This window comes from Chiloscyllium punctatum, chromosome 3 (genome assembly GCF_047496795.1).
Source record: "Chiloscyllium punctatum isolate Juve2018m chromosome 3, sChiPun1.3, whole genome shotgun sequence".
Classification (NCBI taxonomy): Eukaryota; Metazoa; Chordata; class Chondrichthyes; order Orectolobiformes; family Hemiscylliidae; genus Chiloscyllium; species Chiloscyllium punctatum.
Genome location: NC_092741.1, coordinates 27,855,875 through 27,877,617, shown reverse-complemented (window position 1 = coordinate 27,877,617; position 21,743 = coordinate 27,855,875). Strand labels below are relative to the sequence as shown.

Below are 21,743 nucleotides of genomic sequence, written 5' to 3'. Positions count from 1 at the left end.
ATCTGTGTAGGGGCTGAAGAAGGACCATGCCGGTGGGATCTGCACTGAGTATGAAACAAACTTTTAAAGATGCAGTCAGGGAGGGGAATGAGGAAAAGGCTGTAAACTTTGATTGAATGTCAGAGGGCTCCATCACCGGGTTTACAGCAGAACAGTCAAAACTGATGAAGGGAATGCTGAGAGAGGGGTTCAACCCATCGGGCCCCCCCACCCCAGGGGAAATTGTTCATGGATGGTTCTGAAGAATGATAAAGATCAGAAAGGGGGAGTGATCATCACCACTTTATATTTACAGTTGTGTAGATGAGTTAATACTAATACAAGAAGAAACGGTGAGTCAGTGGCTGGAGCAGGTGTCGATGAGGATAAGGTAGAAACAGCTGAAAAATGGGCAGTAGACAGGGACACCCCGTATACTGAATCACAGCTGTGTACCTCACTACACTGCACGAAGGTGGGAACTCACCCCATAGTTAAAGAGGACTCACTGAAAATTAGGGTGTTGTTCAGACACAACATCAAAGATTCAATATTGGATTAATAATGAATTTCAAATCTTTGGGAATAGAGTTGTGTGTAGTTTTTATTTATTCTAATGAAAAACAAGTTTTTCTGCTTTACACCCTCAGGTTGTTTTCACAATCTCAATAAACTGTTGTTTGGCAAATATCAAACTGAACTCAGCTTTTGAAAAATGTTTAAGAGAAATATCGAAAACGTCAAGTTGAGAGATAAGTGCTTCTGCTCTGAAGGTGATCTTAGAAATACTGAAAGGGATTGGAGACAATTGAAGACAAATCGTAAAACCAAAGAAAGGATTATCAAATTCAAAAGGTCAGTTTGAAATGAACAGCAGATTTCAGCAGTTTTCCTGAACAATTACAACAACATCACTCAGTGACTTGCCTCCCTCCCCCACCATCTCAGACTCATAGTGAGTTAACTCTTTCTGCTGGCAGCTTCCTTTCAATTCCCCCAGACACCTTCCATATCTCCAAATGTGTATAAATGGAAATTTACAGACATCCCAGTGGGATTTACATTTTAGAGACTTGGCATTGGCCAGCCAGGACATGTGTTATCTTCTGAGACTAAGTGTTTGTGAATGTTTCGGAAATTGGTACTGATAAATAAATTGATAAACAGTGTTATTCAAGCACTCAATGGGGAACTTAACATGAAGTTTAAGAAGCTGTTCAGTGATCTAATCTATGAACAGTGTTCTGATCACCTTGGGGGGGAGCTGTTCAGGAATACAGAGGGTTAATGGTAGGGTTCTTGGTCAGGTGGAGGAACAGAGGGATCTTGGGGTCTATGTACATAGATCTTTGAAGGTTGCCACTCAGGTGGATAGAGTTTGTAAGAAGGCCTATGGAGTATTATCGTTCATTAGCAGAGGGATTGAATTCAAGAGTCGTGAGGTGATGTTGCAGCTGTACAGGACTTTGGTTAGGCCACATTTGGAGTACTGTGTGCAGTTCTGGTCGCCTCACTTTAGGAAAGATGTGGAAGCTTTGGAGAGGGTGCAGAGAAGATTTACCAGGATGTTGCCTGGAATGGAGAGTAGGTCGTACGAGGATAGGTTGAGAGTTCTCGGCCTTTTCTCGTTGGAACGGCGAAGGATGAGGGGTGACTTGATAGAGGTTTATAAGATGATCAGAGGAATAGATAGAGTAGACAGTCAGAAACTTTTTCCCCGGGTACAACAGAGTGTTACATGGGGACATAAATTTAAGGTGAAGGGTGGAAGGTATAGGGGAGATGTCAGGGGTGGGTTCTTTACCCAGAGAGTGGTGGGGGCGTGGAATGCGCTGCCCGAGGGAGTGGTAGAGTCAGATTCATTGGCGACCTTTAAGCGGCATTTGGATAGGTACATGGATGGGTGCTTAATCTAGGATAGAAGTTCGGCACAACATCGTGGGCCGAAGGGCCTGTTCTGTGCTGTATTGTTCTATGTTCTATGTTCTATTTTACTTCACAATTGCTGGAAGACGTTGTTTTTAAAGGCATCCCAAATAAAAATGGGAACTTCCCCATGGTCCAATGGACAGAACAGACTGTCAAGGCCTGTCGATGTGCAAGACAGGCCATGGGATTGTTAAGTTCTTGTCGGAACTTTTATGAAGGACATCACTAAATAGCTGCTCCCCAAGAATTGATAGAAGAGGAGGAAAGGGGTAGCTAAAGGGTTTGTATCAGTCGAAGTTCCTGAAGTATTAATTATTCAGTTCACAGCAAGAATGATTCCACAAAGAGGTAGATCTCAGGAGGTGACAAGTTCTAAAGGGAACACGTTCGTTTGAATTTGGAATATTTTGAAGAATGGAATGTGTGAAGGATTTGAACAAATTCTGTTCCTCTATCTTTTGGTCTTACAGCTGCATTCACGTGGCCATAACGTCCACCCAATTTGCTTTCCCAGTGATGTTTGCGCTATCAGCCAGATGCAACACATTCCATCTCTTCTTCAAAGTAATCAATATCTAGTAATTAATAAGACAAAGAATCATAGCATTACTACTGTATGGAAAGGGGCTATTTGTCCCATTGATTCAGGACCAACCCTCCAAAGGGCATCTCACCTGGATCTAACCCCTCACTCTATTCCCATAACTCCACGTTTAACTTGGCTAACCCATCTAGCCGACACATCCCTGGATACTGCATGACAATGTACCACGGCCAATGCACCGAAACGGAACATCGTTAGATGTAGGAGCAGAATTAGGCCACTCAGCCCATTGTGTCTGCTCCGCCATTCGATCATGGCTGATGTTTCTCAACCTCATTCTCCTGCCTTTTACCCAGACTGTTGGTCCTCTTCAATAGTTAGAAATAGATGAATTATGACCATAGATACGCCACCACTGGAAACAGTAATCGGGGAGAGTAAGTGTCAGCACAACAGTGACGAGTGATAGCAATTACAAAACTCGTTTTCCCAGGTTTCAAAGTTTCCATGAACCAACAGACAGAGGGTTAATGGAAGAAAGACGGAAAGAAAGGGATTGGGGCTGCACGCTGTCTGCGGCTGGCAGTCAGGAAAGGAGGACAATAGAGAATAGGTGCAGGAGTTGGCCATTCTGCCCTTGGAGCCTGCACCGCCATTCAATATGATCATGGCTGATCATCCTTAATCGGTATCCTGTTCCTGCCTTATCTCCATAAGCCTTGATTCCACTATCCTTGAGAGCTCTGTGCAACTCTTTCTTCAATGAATCCAGAGATTGGGCCTCCACTGCCCTCTGGGGCAGAGCATTCCACAGAGCCACCACTCTCTGGGTGAAGACGTTTCTCCTCATCTCTGTCCTAAACGGTCTACCCCGTATTTTTAAGCTGTGTCCTCTGTTTCGGCACTCACGTTTCCTGCCGCCAGAGTGTCCAATCCTTTGATAATCTTATATGTCTCAACCAGATCCCCTCTCAGTCTTCTAAACTCAAGGGTACACAAGCCCAGTCGCTCCAGTCTTTCAGTGTAAGGTAATCCCGCCATTCCAGGAATTGACCTCGTCAACCTACGCTGCACTCCCTCAATAGCCAGAATGTCTCTCCTCAAATTTGGAGACCAGAACTGCACACAGTACTCCAGGGTGTGGTCTCACCAGGGCCCTGTACACCTGCAGAAGAACCTCTTTGCTTCTGTACTCAATCCCTCTTGTTATGAAGGCCAGCATGCTATTAGCCTTCTTCACTACCTGCTGTACCTGCATGCTTACCTTCATTGAGTGGTGTACAAGAACCCCCAGATCTCTCTGTACTGTCCCTTGACCGAAATTGATTCCATTTAGGTAGTAATCTGCCTTCCTGTTCTTGCCACCAAAGTGGATAAGCATCCATTTATCCACATTAAAGTGCATCTGCCATGCATCTGACCACTCACCTAACTTGTCCAGGTCACCCGGTAATCTCCTAACATCCTCATCACATTTCACCCTGCCACCCAGCTCAGTATCATCAGCAAATTTGCTAATGTTATTGCTAATAGCATCTTCTATATCATGAACATATATTGTAAAAAGCTGCGGTCCCAGTACTGATCCCTGCGGTACCCCACTGGTCACTGCCTGCCATTCCGAAATGGAGGCGTGGAGGAGTGTGGAAGGATGAGAGAATGCAGGCTGCAGCCCGATGAAGCAGGGGGAGGTCTTGCAGTTGGCCTGTGTGGGGATGTGGGAGACGACAGGAGGCTGGTGGGCAAGGACTAGCTGGAGGGAGGGAGGGAGGGAGGGAGGGAAGCACGCACGGAGGAGGAAGAGCAAAGAGAAAAGAGAGAAAAAAAAAACAAAGGGGATCAAGAGAAAGAGCAGCAAAGAAAATGTGGCTGGCCAGCACGCCTTGAAGTGGGGAGAAAAGGCAGGGGCCAGCGCCTACGGCCATACTAGTCTGAAAACGCCCGATCTCGTCTGATCTCGGAAGCTAAGCAGACTCAGGCCTGGTTAGTACTTGGATGGGAGACCGCCTGGGAATACCAGGTGCAGTAGGCTTTTTCCGCCAGCAGGGGCTGCTCAAGTCACCCCTCTGCACTCGTGTTGGGCCACGCACGCAATGCAGCGACAGGTTATTTTTGCTGCCGCTGTGCCTGGCATCAGTCTCCTGCAGGCAGGAGACAGGGAGGGGAGGAGAGCGGAGCGCTGCCAAAATCAGCAAGAAAGAGGGAAAGAAAGGGATTGGGGCTGCACGCTGTCTGCGGCTGGCAGTCAGGAAAGGAGGACAATAGAGAATAGGTGCAGGAGTTGGCCATTCTGCCCTTGGAGCCTGCACCACCATTCAATATGATCATGGCTGATCATCCTTAATCGGTATCCTGTTCCTGCCTTATCTCCATAAGCCTTGATTCCACTATCCTTGAGAGCTCTGTGCAACTCTTTCTTCAATGAATCCAGAGACTGGGCCTCCACTGCCCTCTGGGGCAGAGCATTCCACACAGCCACCACTCTCTGGGTGAAGACGTTTCTCCTCATCTCTGTCCTAAACGGTCTACCCCGTATTTTTAAGCTGTGTCCTCTGTTTCGGCACTCACGTTTCCTGCCGCCAGAGTGTCCAATCCTTTGATAATCTTATGTGTCTCAACCAGATCCCCTCTCAGTCTTCTAAACTCAAGGGTACACAAGCCCAGTCGCTCCAGTCTTTCAGTGTAAGGTAATCCCGCCATTCCAGGAATTGACCTCGTCAACCTACGCTGCACTCCCTCAATAGCCAGAATGTCTCTCCTCAAATTTGGAGACCAGAACTGCACACAGTACTCCAGGGTGTGGTCTCACCAGGGCCCTGTACACCTGCAGAAGAACCTCTTTGCTTCTGTACTCGATCCCTCTTGTTATGAAGGCCAGCATGCTATTAGCCTTCTTCACTACCTGCTGTACCTGCATGCTTACCTTCATTGAGTGGTGTACAAGAACCCCCAGATCTCTCTGTACTGTCCCTTGACCGAAATTGATTCCATTTAGGTAGTAATCTGCCTTCCTGTTCTTGCCACCAAAGTGGATAAGCATCCATTTATCCACATTAAAGTGCATCTGCCATGCATCTGACCACTCACCTAACTTGTCCAGGTCACCCGGTAATCTCCTAACATCCTCATCACATTTCACCCTGCCACCCAGTTCAGTATCATCAGCAAATTTGCTAATGTTATTGCTAATAGCATCTTCTATATCATGAACATATATTGTAAAAAGCTGCGGTCCCAGTACTGATCCCTGCGGTACCCCACTGGTCACTGCCTGCCATTCCGAAATGGAGGCGTGGAGGAGTGTGGAAGGATGAGAGAATGCAGGCTGCAGCCCGATGAAGCAGGGGGAGGTCTTGCAGTTGGCCTGTGTGGGGATGTGGGAGACGACAGGAGGCTGGTGGGCAAGGGCTAGCTGGAGGGAGGGAGGGAGGGAAGCACGCACGGAGGAGGAAGAGCAAAGAGAAAAGAGAGAAAAAAAAAACAAAGGGGATCAAGAGAAAGAGCAGCAAAGAAAATGTGGCTGGCCAGCACGCCTTGAAGTGGGGAGAAAAGGCAGGGGCCAGCGCCTACGGCCATACTAGTCTGAAAACGCCGGATCTCGTCTGATCTCGGAAGCTAAGCAGACTCCGGCCTGGTTAGTACTTGGATGGGATTCCGCCTGGGAATACCAGGTGCAGTCGGCTTTTTCCGCCAGCAGGGGCTGCTCAAGTCACCCCTCTGCACTCGTGTTGGGCCACGCACGCAATGCAGCGACAGGTTATTTTTGCTGCCGCTGTGCCTGGCATCAGTCTCCTGCAGGCAGGAGACAGGGAGGGGAGGAGAGCGGAGCGCTGCCAAAATCAGCAAGAAAGAGGGAAAGAAAGGGATTGGGGCTGCACGCTGTCTGCGGCTGGCAGTCAGGAAAGGAGGACAATAGAGAATAGGTGCAGGAGTTGGCCATTCTGCCCTTGGAGCCTGCACCACCATTCAATATGATCATGGCTGATCATCCTTAATCAGTATCCTGTTCCTGCCTTATCTCCATAAGCCTTGATTCCACTATCCTTGAGAGCTCTGTGCAACTCTTTCTTCAATGAATCCAGAGACTGGGCCTCCACTGCCCTCTAGGGCAGAGCATTCCACACAGCCACCACTCTCTGGGTGAAGACGTTTCTCCTCATCTCTGTCCTAAACGGTCTACCCCGTATTTTTAAGCTGTGTCCTCTGTTTCGGCACTCACGTTTCCTGCCGCCAGAGTGTCCAATCCTTTGATAATCTTATATGTCTCAACCAGATCCCCTCTCAGTCTTCTAAACTCAAGGGTACACAAGCCCAGTCGCTCCAGTCTTTCAGTGTAAGGTAATCCCGCCATTCCAGGAATTGACCTCGTCAACCTACGCTGCACTCCCTCAATAGCCAGAATGTCTCTCCTCAAATTTGGAGACCAGAACTGCACACAGTACTCCAGGGTGTGGTCTCACCAGGGCCCTGTACACCTGCAGAAGAACCTCTTTGCTTCTGTACTCAATCCCTCTTGTTATGAAGGCCAGCATGCTATTAGCCTTCTTCACTACCTGCTGTACCTGCATGCTTACCTTCATTGAGTGGTGTACAAGAACCCCCAGATCTCTCTGTACTGTCCCTTGACCGAAATTGATTCCATTTAGGTAGTAATCTGCCTTCCTGTTCTTGCCACCAAAGTGGATAAGCATCCATTTATCCACATTAAAGTGCATCTGCCATGCATCTGACCACTCACCTAACTTGTCCAGGTCACCCGGTAATCTCCTAACATCCTCATCACATTTCACCCTGCCACCCAGCTCAGTATCATCAGCAAATTTGCTAATGTTATTGCTAATAGCATCTTCTATATCATGAACATATATTGTAAAAAGCTGCGGTCCCAGTACTGATCCCTGCGGTACCCCACTGGTCACTGCCTGCCATTCCGAAATGGAGGCGTCGAGGAGTGTGGAAGGATGAGAGAATGCAGGCTGCAGCCCGATGAAGCAGGGGGAGGTCTTGCAGTTGGCCTGTGTGGGGATGTGGGAGACGACAGGAGGCTGGTGGGCAAGGGCGAGCTGGAGGGAGGGAGGGAGGGAGGGAGGGAAGCACGCACGGAGGAGGAAGAGCAAAGAGAAAAGAGAGAAAAAAAAAACAAAGGGGATCAAGAGAAAGAGCAGCAAAGAAAATGTGGCTGGCCAGCACGCCTTGAAGTGGGGAGAAAAGGCAGGGGCCAGCGCCTACGGCCATACTAGTCTGAAAACGCCCTATCTCGTCTGATCTCGGAAGCTAAGCAGACTCAGGCCTGGTTAGTACTTGGATGGGAGACCGCCTGGGAATACCAGGTGCAGTAGGCTTTTTCCGCCAGCAGGGGCTGCTCAAGTCACCCCTCTGCACTCGTGTTGGGCCACGCACGCAATGCAGCGACAGGTTATTTTTGCTGCCGCTGTGCCTGGCATCAGTCTCCTGCAGGCAGGAGACAGGGAGGGGAGGAGAGCGGAGCGCTGCCAAAATCAGCAAGAAAGAGGGAAAGAAAGGGATTGGGGCTGCACGCTGTCTGCGGCTGGCAGTCAGGAAAGGAGGACAATAGAGAATAGGTGCAGGAGTTGGCCATTCTGCCCTTGGAGCCTGCACCACCATTCAATATGATCATGGCTGATCATCCTTAATCGGTATCCTGTTCCTGCCTTATCTCCATAAGCCTTGATTCCACTATCCTTGAGAGCTCTGTGCAACTCTTTCTTCAATGAATCCAGAGACTGGGCCTCCACTGCCCTCTGGGGCAGAGCATTCCACACAGCCACCACTCTCTGGGTGAAGACGTTTCTCCTCATCTCTGTCCTAAACGGTCTACCCCGTATTTTTAAGCTGTGTCCTCTGTTTCGGCACTCACGTTTCCTGCCGCCAGAGTGTCCAATCCTTTGATAATCTTATGTGTCTCAACCAGATCCCCTCTCAGTCTTCTAAACTCAAGGGTACACAAGCCCAGTCGCTCCAGTCTTTCAGTGTAAGGTAATCCCGCCATTCCAGGAATTGACCTCGTCAACCTACGCTGCACTCCCTCAATAGCCAGAATGTCTCTCCTCAAATTTGGAGACCAGAACTGCACACAGTACTCCAGGGTGTGGTCTCACCAGGGCCCTGTACACCTGCAGAAGAACCTCTTTGCTTCTGTACTCAATCCCTCTTGTTATGAAGGCCAGCATGCTATTAGCCTTCTTCACTACCTGCTGTACCTGCATGCTTACCTTCATTGAGTGGTGTACAAGAACCCCCAGATCTCTCTATACTGTCCCTTGACCGAAATTGATTCCATTTAGGTAGTAATCTGCCTTCCTGTTCTTGCCACCAAAGTGGATAAGCATCCATTTATCCACATTAAAGTGCATCTGCCATGCTTCTGACCACTCACCTAACTTGTCCAGGTCACCCGGTAATCTCCTAACATCCTCATCACATTTCACCCTGCCACCCAGCTCAGTATCATCAGCAAATTTGCTAATGTTATTGCTAATAGCATCTTCTATATCATGAACATATGTTGTAAAAAGCTGCGGTCCCAGTACTGATCCCTGCGGTACCCCACTGGTCACTGCCTGCCATTCCGAAATGGAGGCGTGGAGGAGTGTGGAAGGATGAGAGAATGCAGGCTGCAGCCCGATGAAGCAGGGGGAGGTCTTGCAGTTGGCCTGTGTGGGGATGTGGGAGACGACAGGAGGCTGGTGGGCAAGGGCTAGCTGGAGGGAGGGAGGGAAGCACGCACGGAGGAGGAAGAGCAAAGAGAAAAGAGAGAAAAAAAAAACAAAGGGGATCAAGAGAAAGAGCAGCAAAGAAAATGTGGCTGGCCAGCACGCCTTGAAGTGGGGAGAAAAGGCAGGGGCCAGCGCCTACGGCCATACTAGTCTGAAAACGCCCGATCTCGTCTGATCTCGGAAGCTAAGCAGACTCCGGCCTGGTTAGTACTTGGATGGGAGACCGCCTGGGAATACCAGGTGCAGTAGGCTTTTTCCGCCAGCAGGGGCTGCTCAAGTCACCCCTCTGCACTCGTGTTGGGCCACGCACGCAATGCAGCGACAGGTTATTTTTGCTGCCGCTGTGCCTGGCATCAGTCTCCTGCAGGCAGGAGACAGGGAGGGGAGGAGAGCGGAGCGCTGCCAAAATCAGCAAGAAAGAGGGAAAGAAAGGGATTGGGGCTGCACGCTGTCTGCGGCTGGCAGTCAGGAAAGGAGGACAATAGAGAATAGGTGCAGGAGTTGGCCATTCTGCCCTTGGAGCCTGCACCACCATTCAATATGATCATGGCTGATCATCCTTAATCGGTATCCTGTTCTTGCCTTATCTCCATAAGCCTTGATTCCACTATCCTTGAGAGCTCTGTGCAACTCTTTCTTCAATGAATCCAGAGACTGGGCCTCCACTGCCCTCTGGGGCAGAGCATTCCACACAGCCACCACTCTCTGGGTGAAGACGTTTCTCCTCATCTCTGTCCTAAACGGTCTACCCCGTATTTTTAAGCTGTGTCCTCTGTTTCGGCACTCACGTTTCCTGCCGCCAGAGTGTCCAATCCTTTGATAATCTTATGTGTCTCAACCAGATCCCCTCTCAGTCTTCTAAACTCAAGGGTACACAAGCCCAGTCGCTCCAGTCTTTCAGTGTAAGGTAATCCCGCCATTCCAGGAATTGACCTCGTCAACCTACGCTGCACTCCCTCAATAGCCAGAATGTCTCTCCTCAAATTTGGAGACCAGAACTGCACACAGTACTCCAGGGTGTGGTCTCACCAGGGCCCTGTACACCTGCAGAAGAACCTCTTTGCTTCTGTACTCAATCCCTCTTGTTATGAAGGCCAGCATGCTATTAGCCTTCTTCACTACCTGCTGTACCTGCATGCTTACCTTCATTGAGTGGTGTACAAGAACCCCCAGATCTCTCTGTACTGTCCCTTGACCGAAATTGATTCCATTTAGGTAGTAATCTGCCTTCCTGTTCTTGCCACCAAAGTGGATAAGCATCCATTTATCCACATTAAAGTGCATCTGCCATGCATCTGACCACTCACCTAACTTGTCCAGGTCACCCGGTAATCTCCTAACATCCTCATCACATTTCACCCTGCCACCCAGCTCAGTATCATCAGCAAATTTGCTAATGTTATTGCTAATAGCATCTTCTATATCATGAACATATGTTGTAAAAAGCTGCGGTCCCAGTACTGATCCCTGCGGTACCCCACTGGTCACTGCCTGCCATTCCGAAATGGAGGCGTGGAGGAGTGTGGAAGGATGAGAGAATGCAGGCTGCAGCCCGATGAAGCAGGGGGAGGTCTTGCAGTTGGCCTGTGTGGGGATGTGGGAGACGACAGGAGGCTGGTGGGCAAGGGCTAGCTGGAGGGAGGGAGGGAAGCACGCACGGAGGAGGAAGAGCAAAGAGAAAAGAGAGAAAAAAAAAACAAAGGGGATCAAGAGAAAGAGCAGCAAAGAAAATGTGGCTGGCCAGCACGCCTTGAAGTGGGGAGAAAAGGCAGGGGCTAGCGCCTACGGCCATACTAGTCTGAAAACGCCTGATCTCGTCTGATCTCGGAAGCTAAGCAGACTCAGGCCTGGTTAGTACTTGGATGGGAGACCGCCTGGGAATACCAGGTGCAGTAGGCTTTTTCCGCCAGCAGGGGCTGCTCAAGTCACCCCTCTGCACTTGTGTTGGGCCACGCACGCAATGCAGCGACAGGTTATTTTTGCTGCCGCTGTGCCTGGCATCAGTCTCCTGCAGGCAGGAGACAGGGAGGGGAGGAGAGCGGAGCGCTGCCAAAATCAGCAAGAAAGAGGGAAAGAAAGGGATTGGGGCTGCACGCTGTCTGCGGCTGGCAGTCAGGAAAGGAGGACAATAGAGAATAGGTGCAGGAGTTGGCCATTCTGCCCTTGGAGCCTGCACCACCATTCAATATGATCATGGCTGATCATCCTTAATCGGTATCCTGTTCCTGCCTTATCTCCATAAGCCTTGATTCCACTATCCTTGAGAGCTCTGTGCAACTCTTTCTTCAATGAATCCAGAGACTGGGCCTCCACTGCCCTCTGGGGCAGAGCATTCCACACAGCCACCACTCTCTGGGTGAAGACGTTTCTCCTCATCTCTGTCCTAAACGGTCTACCCCGTATTTTTAAGCTGTGTCCTCTGTTTCGGCACTCACGTTTCCTGCCGCCAGAGTGTCCAATCCTTTGATAATCTTATGTGTCTCAACCAGATCCCCTCTCAGTCTTCTAAACTCAAGGGTACACAAGCCCAGTCGCTCCAGTCTTTCAGTGTAAGGTAATCCCGCCATTCCAGGAATTGACCTCGTCAACCTACGCTGCACTCCCTCAATAGCCAGAATGTCTCTCCTCAAATTTGGAGACCAGAACTGCACACAGTACTCCAGGGTGTGGTCTCACCAGGGCCCTGTACACCTGCAGAAGAACCTCTTTGCTTCTGTACTCAATCCCTCTTGTTATGAAGGCCAGCATGCTATTAGCCTTCTTCACTACCTGCTGTACCTGCATGCTTACCTTCATTGAGTGGTGTACAAGAACCCCCAGATCTCTCTGTACTGTCCCTTGACCGAAATTGATTCCATTTAGGTAGTAATCTGCCTTCCTGTTCTTGCCACCAAAGTGGATAAGCATCCATTTATCCACATTAAAGTGCATCTGCCATGCATCTGACCACTCACCTAACTTGTCCAGGTCACCCGGTAATCTCCTAACATCCTCATCACATTTCACCCTGCCACCCAGTTCAGTATCATCAGCAAATTTGCTAATGTTATTGCTAATAGCATCTTCTATATCATGAACATATATTGTAAAAAGCTGCGGTCCCAGTACTGATCCCTGCGGTACCCCACTGGTCACTGCCTGCCATTCCGAAATGGAGGCGTGGAGGAGTGTGGAAGGATGAGAGAATGCAGGCTGCAGCCCGATGAAGCAGGGGGAGGTCTTGCAGTTGGCCTGTGTGGGGATGTGGGAGACGACAGGAGGCTGGTGGGCAAGGGCTAGCTGGAGGGAGGGAGGGAGGGAAGCACGCACGGAGGAGGAAGAGCAAAGAGAAAAGAGAGAGAAAAAAAACAAAGGGGATCAAGAGAAAGAGCAGCAAAGAAAATGTGGCTGGCCAGCACGCCTTGAAGTGGGGAGAAAAGGCAGGGGTCAGCGCCTAGGGCCATACTAGTCTGAAAACGCCTGATCTCGTCTGATCTCGGAAGCTAAGCAGACTCTGGCCTGGTTAGTACTTGGATGGGAGACCGCCTGGGAATACCAGGTGCAGTAGGCTTTTTCCGCCAGCAGGGGCTGCTCAAGTCACCCCTCTGCACTCGTGTTGGGCCACGCACGCAATGCAGCGACAGGTTATTTTTGCTGCCGCTGTGCCTGGCATCAGTCTCCTGCAGGCAGGAGACAGGGAGGGGAGGAGAGCGGAGCGCTGCCAAAATCAGCAAGAAAGAGGGAAAGAAAGGGATTGGGGCTGCACGCTGTCTGCGGCTGGCAGTCAGGAAAGGAGGACAATAGAGAATAGGTGCAGGAGTTGGCCATTCTGCCCTTGGAGCCTGCACCACCATTCAATATGATCATGGCTGATCATCCTTAATCGGTATCCTGTTCCTGCCTTATCTCCATAAGCCTTGATTCCACTATCCTTGAGAGCTCTGTGCAACTCTTTCTTCAATGAATCCAGAGACTGGGCCTCCACTGCCCTCTGGGGCAGAGCATTCCACACAGCCACCACTCTCTGGGTGAAGACGTTTCTCCTCATCTCTGTCCTAAACGGTCTACCCCGTATTTTTAAGCTGTGTCCTCTGTTTCGGCACTCACGTTTCCTGCCGCCAGAGTGTCCAATCCTTTGATAATCTTATGTGTCTCAACCAGATCCCCTCTCAGTCTTCTAAACTCAAGGGTACACAAGCCCAGTCGCTCCAGTCTTTCAGTGTAAGGTAATCCCGCCATTCCAGGAATTGACCTCGTCAACCTACGCTGCACTCCCTCAATAGCCAGAATGTCTCTCCTCAAATTTGGAGACCAGAACTGCACACAGTACTCCAGGGTGTGGTCTCACCAGGGCCCTGTACACCTGCAGAAGAACCTCTTTGCTTCTGTACTCAATCCCTCTTGTTATGAAGGCCAGCATGCTATTAGCCTTCTTCACTACCTGCTGTACCTGCATGCTTACCTTCATTGAGTGGTGTACAAGAACCCCCAGATCTCTCTGTACTGTCCCTTGACCGAAATTGATTCCATTTAGGTAGTAATCTGCCTTCCTGTTCTTGCCACCAAAGTGGATAAGCATCCATTTATCCACATTAAAGTGCATCTGCCATGCATCTGACCACTCACCTAACTTGTCCAGGTCACCCGGTAATCTCCTAACATCCTCATCACATTTCACCCTGCCACCCAGCTCAGTATCATCAGCAAATTTGCTAATGTTATTGCTAATAGCATCTTCTATATCATGAACATATGTTGTAAAAAGCTGCGGTCCCAGTACTGATCCCTGCGGTACCCCACTGGTCACTGCCTGCCATTCCGAAATGGAGGCGTGGAGGAGTGTGGAAGGATGAGAGAATGCAGGCTGCAGCCCGATGAAGCAGGGGGAGGTCTTGCAGTTGGCCTGTGTGGGGATGTGGGAGACGACAGGAGGCTGGTGGGCAAGGGCTAGCTGGAGGGAGGGAGGGAGGGAAGCACGCACGGAGGAGGAAGAGCAAAGAGAAAAGAGAGAAAAAAAAAACAAAGGGGATCAAGAGAAAGAGCAGCAAAGAAAATGTGGCTGGCCAGCACGCCTTGAAGTGGGGAGAAAAGGCAGGGGCCAGCGCCTACGGCCATACTAGTCTGAAAACGCCTGATCTCGTCTGATCTCGGAAGCTAAGCAGACTCAGGCCTGGTTAGTACTTGGATGGGAGACCGCCTGGGAATACCAGGTGCAGTAGGCTTTTTCCGCCAGCAGGGGCTGCTCAAGTCACCCCTCTGCACTCGTGTTGGGCCACGCACGCAATGCAGCGACAGGTTATTTTTGCTGCCGCTGTGCCTGGCATCAGTCTCCTGCAGGCAGGAGACAGGGAGGGGAGGAGAGCGGAGCGCTGCCAAAATCAGCAAGAAAGAGGGAAAGAAAGGGATTGGGGCTGCACGCTGTCTGCGGCTGGCAGTCAGGAAAGGAGGACAATAGAGAATAGGTGCAGGAGTTGGCCATTCTGCCCTTGGAGCCTGCACCACCATTCAATATGATCATGGCTGATCATCCTTAATCGGTATCCTGTTCCTGCCTTATCTCCATAAGCCTTGATTCCACTATCCTTGAGAGCTCTGTGCAACTCTTTCTTCAATGAATCCAGAGACTGGGCCTCCACTGCCCTCTGGGGCAGAGCATTCCACACAGCCACCACTCTCTGGGTGAAGACGTTTCTCCTCATCTCTGTCCTAAACGGTCTACCCCGTATTTTTAAGCTGTGTCCTCTGTTTTGGCACTCACGTTTCCTGCCGCCAGAGTGTCCAATCCTTTGATAATCTTATGTGTCTCAACCAGATCCCCTCTCAGTCTTCTAAACTCAAGGGTACACAAGCCCAGTCGCTCCAGTCTTTCAGTGTAAGGTAATCCCGCCATTCCAGGAATTGACCTCGTCAACCTACGCTGCACTCCCTCAATAGCCAGAATGTCTCTCCTCAAATTTGGAGACCAGAACTGCACACAGTACTCCAGGGTGTGGTCTCACCAGGGCCCTGTACACCTGCAGAAGAACCTCTTTGCTTCTGTACTCAATCCCTCTTGTTATGAAGGCCAGCATGCTATTAGCCTTCTTCACTACCTGCTGTACCTGCATGCTTACCTTCATTGAGTGGTGTACAAGAACCCCCAGATCTCTCTGTACTGTCCCTTGACCGAAATTGATTCCATTTAGGTAGTAATCTGCCTTCCTGTTCTTGCCACCAAAGTGGATAAGCATCCATTTATCCACATTAAAGTGCATCTGCCATGCATCTGACCACTCACCTAACTTGTCCAGGTCACCCGGTAATCTCCTAACATCCTCATCACATTTCACCCTGCCACCCAGTTCAGTATCATCAGCAAATTTGCTAATGTTATTGCTAATAGCATCTTCTATATCATGAACATATATTGTAAAAAGCTGCGGTCCCAGTACTGATCCCTGCGGTACCCCACTGGTCACTGCCTGCCATTCCGAAATGGAGGCGTGGAGGAGTGTGGAAGGATGAGAGAATGCAGGCTGCAGCCCGATGAAGCAGGGGGAGGTCTTGCAGTTGGCCTGTGTGGGGATGTGGGAGACGACAGGAGGCTGGTGGGCAAGGGCTAGCTGGAGGGAGGGAGGGAGGGAAGCACGCACGGAGGAGGAAGAGCAAAGAGAAAAGAGAGAAAAAAAAAACAAAGGGGATCAAGAGAAAGAGCAGCAAAGAAAATGTGGCTGGCCAGCACGCCTTGAAGTGGGGAGAAAAGGCAGGGGCCAGCGCCTACGGCCATACTAGTCTGAAAACGCCTGATCTCGTCTGATCTCGGAAGCTAAGCAGACTCAGGCCTGGTTAGTACTTGGATGGGAGACCGCCTGGGAATACCAGGTGCAGTAGGCTTTTTCCGCCAGCAGGGGCTGCTCAAGTCACCCCTCTGCACTCGTGTTGGGCCACGCACGCAATGCAGCGACAGGTTATTTTTGCTGCCGCTGTGCCTGGCATCAGTCTCCTGCAGGCAGGAGACAGGGAGGGGAGGAGAGCGGAGCGCTGCCAAAATCAGCAAGAAAGAGGGAAAGAAAGGGATTGGGGCTGCACGCTGTCTGCGGCTGGCAGTCAGGAAAGGAGGACAATAGAGAATAGGTGCAGGAGTTGGCCATTCTGCCCTTGGAGCCTGCACCACCATTCAATATGATCATGGCTGATCATCCTTAATCGGTATCCTGTTCCTGCCTTATCTCCATAAGCCTTGATTCCACTATCCTTGAGAGCTCTGTGCAACTCTTTCTTCAATGAATCCAGAGACTGGGCCTCCACTGCCCTCTGGGGCAGAGCATTCCACACAGCCACCACTCTCTGGGTGAAGACGTTTCTCCTCATCTCTGTCCTAAACGGTCTACCCCGTATTTTTAAGCTGTGTCCTCTGTTTCGGCACTCACGTTTCCTGCCGCCAGAGTGTCCAATCCTTTGATAATCTTATGTGTCTCAACCAGATCCCCTCTCAGTCTTCTAAACTCAAGGGTACACAAGCCCAGTCGCTCCAGTCTTTCAGTGTAAGGTAATCCCGCCATTCCAGGAATTGACCTCGTCAACCTACGCTGCACTCCCTCAATAGCCAGAATGTCTCTCCTCAAATTTGGAGACCAGAACTGCACACAGTACTCCAGGGTGTGGTCTCACCAGGGCCCTGTACACCTGCAGAAGAACCTCTTTGCTTCTGTACTCAATCCCTCTTGTTATGAAGGCCAGCATGCTATTAGCCTTCTTCACTACCTGCTGTACCTGCATGCTTACCTTCATTGAGTGGTGTACAAGAACCCCCAGATCTCTCTGTACTGTCCCTTGACCGAAATTGATTCCATTTAGGTAGTAATCTGCCTTCCTGTTCTTGCCACCAAAGTGGATAAGCATCCATTTATCCACATTAAAGTGCATCTGCCATGCATCTGACCACTCACCTAACTTGTCCAGGTCACCCGGTAATCTCCTAACATCCTCATCACATTTCACCCTGCCACCCAGCTCAGTATCATCAGCAAATTTGCTAATGTTATTGCTAATAGCATCTTCTATATCATGAACATATATTGTAAAAAGCTGCGGTCACAGTACTGATCCCTGCGGTACCCCACTGGTCACTGCCTGCCATTCCGAAATGGAGGCGTGGAGGAGTGTGGAAGGATGAGAGAATGCAGGCTGCAGCCCGATGAAGCAGGGGGAGGTCTTGCAGTTGGCCTGTGTGGGGATGTGGGAGACGACAGGAGGCTGGTGGGCAAGGGCTAGCTGGAGGGAGGGAGGGAGGGAGGGAGGGAAGCACGCACGGAGGAGGAAGAGCAAAGAGAAAAGAGAGAAAAAAAAAACAAAGGGGATCAAGAGAAAGAGCAGCAAAGAAAATGTGGCTGGCCAGCACGCCTTGAAGTGGGGAGAAAAGGCAGGGGCCAGCGCCTACGGCCATACTAGTCTGAAAACGCCTGATCTCGTCTGATCTCGGAAGCTAAGCAGACTCCGGCCTGGTTAGTACTTGGATGGGAGACCGCCTGGGAATACCAGGTGCAGTAGGCTTTTTCCGCCAGCAGGGGCTGCTCAAGTCACCCCTCTGCACTCGTGTTGGGCCACGCACGCAATGCAGCGACAGGTTATTTTTGCTGCCGCTGTGCCTGGCATCAGTCTCCTGCAGGCAGGAGACAGGGAGGGGAGGAGAGCGGAGCGCTGCCAAAATCAGCAAGAAAGAGGGAAAGAAAGGGATTGGGGCTGCACGCTGTCTGCGGCTGGCAGTCAGGAAAGGAGGACAATAGAGAATAGGTGCAGGAGTTGGCCATTCTGCCCTTGGAGCCTGCACCACCATTCAATATGATCATGGCTGATCATCCTTAATCGGTATCCTGTTCCTGCCTTATCTCCATAAGCCTTGATTCCACTATCCTTGAGAGCTCTGTGCAACTCTTTCTTCAATGAATCCAGAGACTGGGCCTCCACTGCCCTCTGGGGCAGAGCATTCCACACAGCCACCACTCTCTGGGTGAAGACGTTTCTCCTCATCTCTGTCCTAAACGGTCTACCCCGTATTTTTAAGCTGTGTCCTCTGTTTCGGCACTCACGTTTCCTGCCGCCAGAGTGTCCAATCCTTTGATAATCTTATGTGTCTCAACCAGATCCCCTCTCAGTCTTCTAAACTCAAGGGTACACAAGCCCAGTCGCTCCAGTCTTTCAGTGTAAGGTAATCCCGCCATTCCAGGAATTGACCTCGTCAACCTACGCTGCACTCCCTCAATAGCCAGAATGTCTCTCCTCAAATTTGGAGACCAGAACTGCACACAGTACTCCAGGGTGTGGTCTCACCAGGGCCCTGTACACCTGCAGAAGAACCTCTTTGCTTCTGTACTCAATCCCTCTTGTTATGAAGGCCAGCATGCTATTAGCCTTCTTCACTACCTGCTGTACCTGCATGCTTACCTTCATTGAGTGGTGTACAAGAACCCCCAGATCTCTCTGTACTGTCCCTTGACCGAAATTGATTCCATTTAGGTAGTAATCTGCCTTCCTGTTCTTGCCACCAAAGTGGATAAGCATCCATTTATCCACATTAAAGTGCATCTGCCATGCATCTGACCACTCACCTAACTTGTCCAGGTCACCCGGTAATCTCCTAACATCCTCATCACATTTCACCCTGCCACCCAGCTCAGTATCATCAGCAAATTTGCTAATGTTATTGCTAATAGCATCTTCTATATCATGAACATATATTGTAAAAAGCTGCGGTCCCAGTACTGATCCCTGCGGTACCCCACTGGTCACTGCCTGCCATTCCGAAATGGAGGCGTGGAGGAGTGTGGAAGGATGAGAGAATGCAGGCTGCAGCCCGATGAAGCAGGGGGAGGTCTTGCAGTTGGCCTGTGTGGGGATGTGGGAGACGACAGGAGGCTGGTGGGCAAGGGCTAGCTGGAGGGAGGGAGGGAGGGAGGGAGGGAAGCACGCACGGAGGAGGAAGAGCAAAGAGAAAAGAGAGACAAAAAAAACAAAGGGGATCAAGAGAAAGAGCAGCAAAGAAAATGTGGCTGGCCAGCACGCCTTGAAGTGGGGAGAAAAGGCAGGGGTCAGCGCCTACCGCCATACTAGTCTGAAAACGCCTGATCTCGTCTGCTCTCGGAAGCTAAGCAGACTCCGGCCTGGTTAGTACTTGGATGGGAGACCGCCTGGGAATACCAGGTGCAGTAGGCTTTTTCCGCCAGCAGGGGCTGCTCAAGTCACCCCTCTGCACTCGTGTTGGGCCACGCACGCAATGCAGCGACAGGTTATTTTTGCTGCCGCTGTGCCTGGCATCAGTCTCCTGCAGGCAGGAGACAGGGAGGGGAGGAGAGCGGAGCGCTGCCAAAATCAGCAAGAAAGAGGGAAAGAAAGGGATTGGGGCTGCACGCTGTCTGCGGCTGGCAGTCAGGAAAGGAGGACAATAGAGAATAGGTGCAGGAGTTGGCCATTCTGCCCTTGGAGCCTGCACCACCATTCAATATGATCATGGCTGATCATCCTTAATCGGTATCCTGTTCCTGCCTTATCTCCATAAGCCTTGATTCCACTATCCTTGAGAGCTCTGTGCAACTCTTTCTTCAATGAATCCAGAGACTGGGCCTCCACTGCCCTCTGGGGCAGAGCATTCCACACAGCCACCACTCTCTGGGTGAAGACGTTTCTCCTCATCTCTGTCCTAAACGGTCTACCCCGTATTTTTAAGCTGTGTCCTCTGTTTCGGCACTCACGTTTCCTGCCGCCAGAGTGTCCAATCCTTTGATAATCTTATGTGTCTCAACCAGATCCCCTCTCAGTCTTCTAAACTCAAGGGTACACAAGCCCAGTCGCTCCAGTCTTTCAGTGTAAGGTAATCCCGCCATTCCAGGAATTGACCTCGTCAACCTACGCTGCACTCCCTCAATAGCCAGAATGTCTCTCCTCAAATTTGGAGACCAGAACTGCACACAGTACTCCAGGGTGTGGTCTCACCAGGGCCCTGTACACCTGCAGAAGAACCTCTTTGCTTCTGTACTCAATCCCTCTTGTTATGAAGGCCAGCATGCTATTAGCCTTCTTCACTACCTGCTGTACCTGCATGCTTACCTTCATTGAGTGGTGTACAAGAACCCCCAGATCTCTCTGTACTGTCCCTTGACCGAAATTGATTCCATTTAGGTAGTAATCTGCCTTCCTGTTCTTGCCACCAAAGTGGATAAGCATCCATTTATCCACATTAAAGTGCATCTGCCATGCATCTGACCACTCACCTAACTTGTCCAGGTCACCCGGTAATCTCCTAACATCCTCATCACATTTCACCCTGCCACCCAGCTCAGTATCATCAGCAAATTTGCTAATGTTATTGCTAATAGCATCTTCTATATCATGAACATATATTGTAAAAAGCTGCGGTCCCAGTACTGATCCCTGCGGTACCCCACTGGTCACTGCCTGCCATTCCGAAATGGAGGCGTGGAGGAGTGTGGAAGGATGAGAGAATGCAGGCTGCAGCCCGATGAAGCAGGGGGAGGTCTTGCAGTTGGCCTGTGTGGGGATGTGGGAGACGACAGGAGGCTGGTGGGCAAGGGCTAGCTGGAGGGAGGGAGGGAAGCACGCACGGAGGAGGAAGAGCAAAGAGAAAAGAGAGAAAAAAAAAACAAAGGGGATCAAGAGAAAGAGCAGCAAAGAAAATGTGGCTGGCCAGCACGCCTTGAAGTGGGGAGAAAAGGCAGGGGCCAGCGCCTACAGCCATACTAGTCTGAAAATGCCCGATTTCGTCTGATCTCGGAAGCTAAGCTGACTCAGGCCTGGTTAGTACTTGGATGGGAGACCGCCTGGGAATACCAGGTGCAGTAGGCTTTTTCCGCCAGCAGGGGCTGCTCAAGTCACCCCTCTGCACTCGTGTTGGGCCACGCACGCAATGCAGCGACAGGTTATTTTTGCTGCCGCTGTGCCTGGCATCAGTCTCCTGCAGGCAGGAGACAGGGAGGGGAGGAGAGCGGAGCGCTGCCAAAATCAGCAAGAAAGAGGGAAAGAAAGGGATTGGGGCTGCACGCTGTCTGCGGCTGGCAGTCAGGAAAGGAGGACAATAGAGAATAGGTGCAGGAGTTGGCCATTCTGCCCTTGGAGCCTGCACCACCATTCAATATGATCATGGCTGATCATCCTTAATCGGTATCCTGTTCTTGCCTTATCTCCATAAGCCTTGATTCCACTATCCTTGAGAGCTCTGTGCAACTCTTTCTTCAATGAATCCAGAGACTGGGCCTCCACTGCCCTCTGGGGCAGAGCATTCCACACAGCCACCACTCTCTGGGTGAAGACGTTTCTCCTCATCTCTGTCCTAAACGGTCTACCCCGTATTTTTAAGCTGTGTCCTCTGTTTCGGCACTCACGTTTCCTGCCGCCAGAGTGTCCAATCCTTTGATAATCTTATGTGTCTCAACCAGATCCCCTCTCAGTCTTCTAAACTCAAGGGTACACAAGCCCAGTCGCTCCAGTCTTTCAGTGTAAGGTAATCCCGCCATTCCAGGAATTGACCTCGTCAACCTACGCTGCACTCCCTCAATAGCCAGAATGTCTCTCCTCAAATTTGG

At 50.5% G+C, this 21,743-nt stretch overlaps 10 non-coding genes and 1 pseudogene across 10 annotated transcripts; all 11 read left to right on the top strand.

The window, feature by feature from the left end:
- The first annotated feature begins 4,365 nt into the window (after nt 1-4,365).
- LOC140474321 (5S ribosomal RNA) lies at nt 4,366-4,484 on the top strand. Its single transcript, XR_011959022.1, has one exon. It is a non-coding gene; the product is annotated as a 5S ribosomal RNA (ribosomal RNA).
- Nucleotides 4,485-6,016: 1,532 nt separating this feature from the next.
- On the top strand, nt 6,017-6,135 carry LOC140471656 (5S ribosomal RNA; annotated as a pseudogene).
- Nucleotides 6,136-7,675: 1,540 nt separating this feature from the next.
- Nucleotides 7,676-7,794, top strand: LOC140469658 (5S ribosomal RNA). Its single transcript, XR_011956189.1, has one exon. It is a non-coding gene; the product is annotated as a 5S ribosomal RNA (ribosomal RNA).
- Nucleotides 7,795-9,322: 1,528 nt separating this feature from the next.
- Nucleotides 9,323-9,441, top strand: LOC140468799 (5S ribosomal RNA). The gene has a single exon (XR_011955834.1). It is a non-coding gene; the product is annotated as a 5S ribosomal RNA (ribosomal RNA).
- Nucleotides 9,442-10,969: 1,528 nt separating this feature from the next.
- Nucleotides 10,970-11,088, top strand: LOC140467251 (5S ribosomal RNA). Its single transcript, XR_011955371.1, has one exon. It is a non-coding gene; the product is annotated as a 5S ribosomal RNA (ribosomal RNA).
- Nucleotides 11,089-12,620: 1,532 nt separating this feature from the next.
- LOC140470707 (5S ribosomal RNA) lies at nt 12,621-12,739 on the top strand. The gene has a single exon (XR_011956629.1). It is a non-coding gene; the product is annotated as a 5S ribosomal RNA (ribosomal RNA).
- A 1,532-nt stretch (nt 12,740-14,271) lies between these two features.
- On the top strand, nt 14,272-14,390 carry LOC140467243 (5S ribosomal RNA). Its single transcript, XR_011955369.1, has one exon. It is a non-coding gene; the product is annotated as a 5S ribosomal RNA (ribosomal RNA).
- A 1,532-nt stretch (nt 14,391-15,922) lies between these two features.
- On the top strand, nt 15,923-16,041 carry LOC140467237 (5S ribosomal RNA). Its single transcript, XR_011955368.1, has one exon. It is a non-coding gene; the product is annotated as a 5S ribosomal RNA (ribosomal RNA).
- A 1,540-nt stretch (nt 16,042-17,581) lies between these two features.
- On the top strand, nt 17,582-17,700 carry LOC140469816 (5S ribosomal RNA). The gene has a single exon (XR_011956232.1). It is a non-coding gene; the product is annotated as a 5S ribosomal RNA (ribosomal RNA).
- A 1,540-nt stretch (nt 17,701-19,240) lies between these two features.
- LOC140471114 (5S ribosomal RNA) lies at nt 19,241-19,359 on the top strand. The gene has a single exon (XR_011956861.1). It is a non-coding gene; the product is annotated as a 5S ribosomal RNA (ribosomal RNA).
- Nucleotides 19,360-20,887: 1,528 nt separating this feature from the next.
- On the top strand, nt 20,888-21,006 carry LOC140470451 (5S ribosomal RNA). Its single transcript, XR_011956487.1, has one exon. It is a non-coding gene; the product is annotated as a 5S ribosomal RNA (ribosomal RNA).
- The last annotated feature ends 737 nt before the right edge of the window (nt 21,007-21,743 follow it).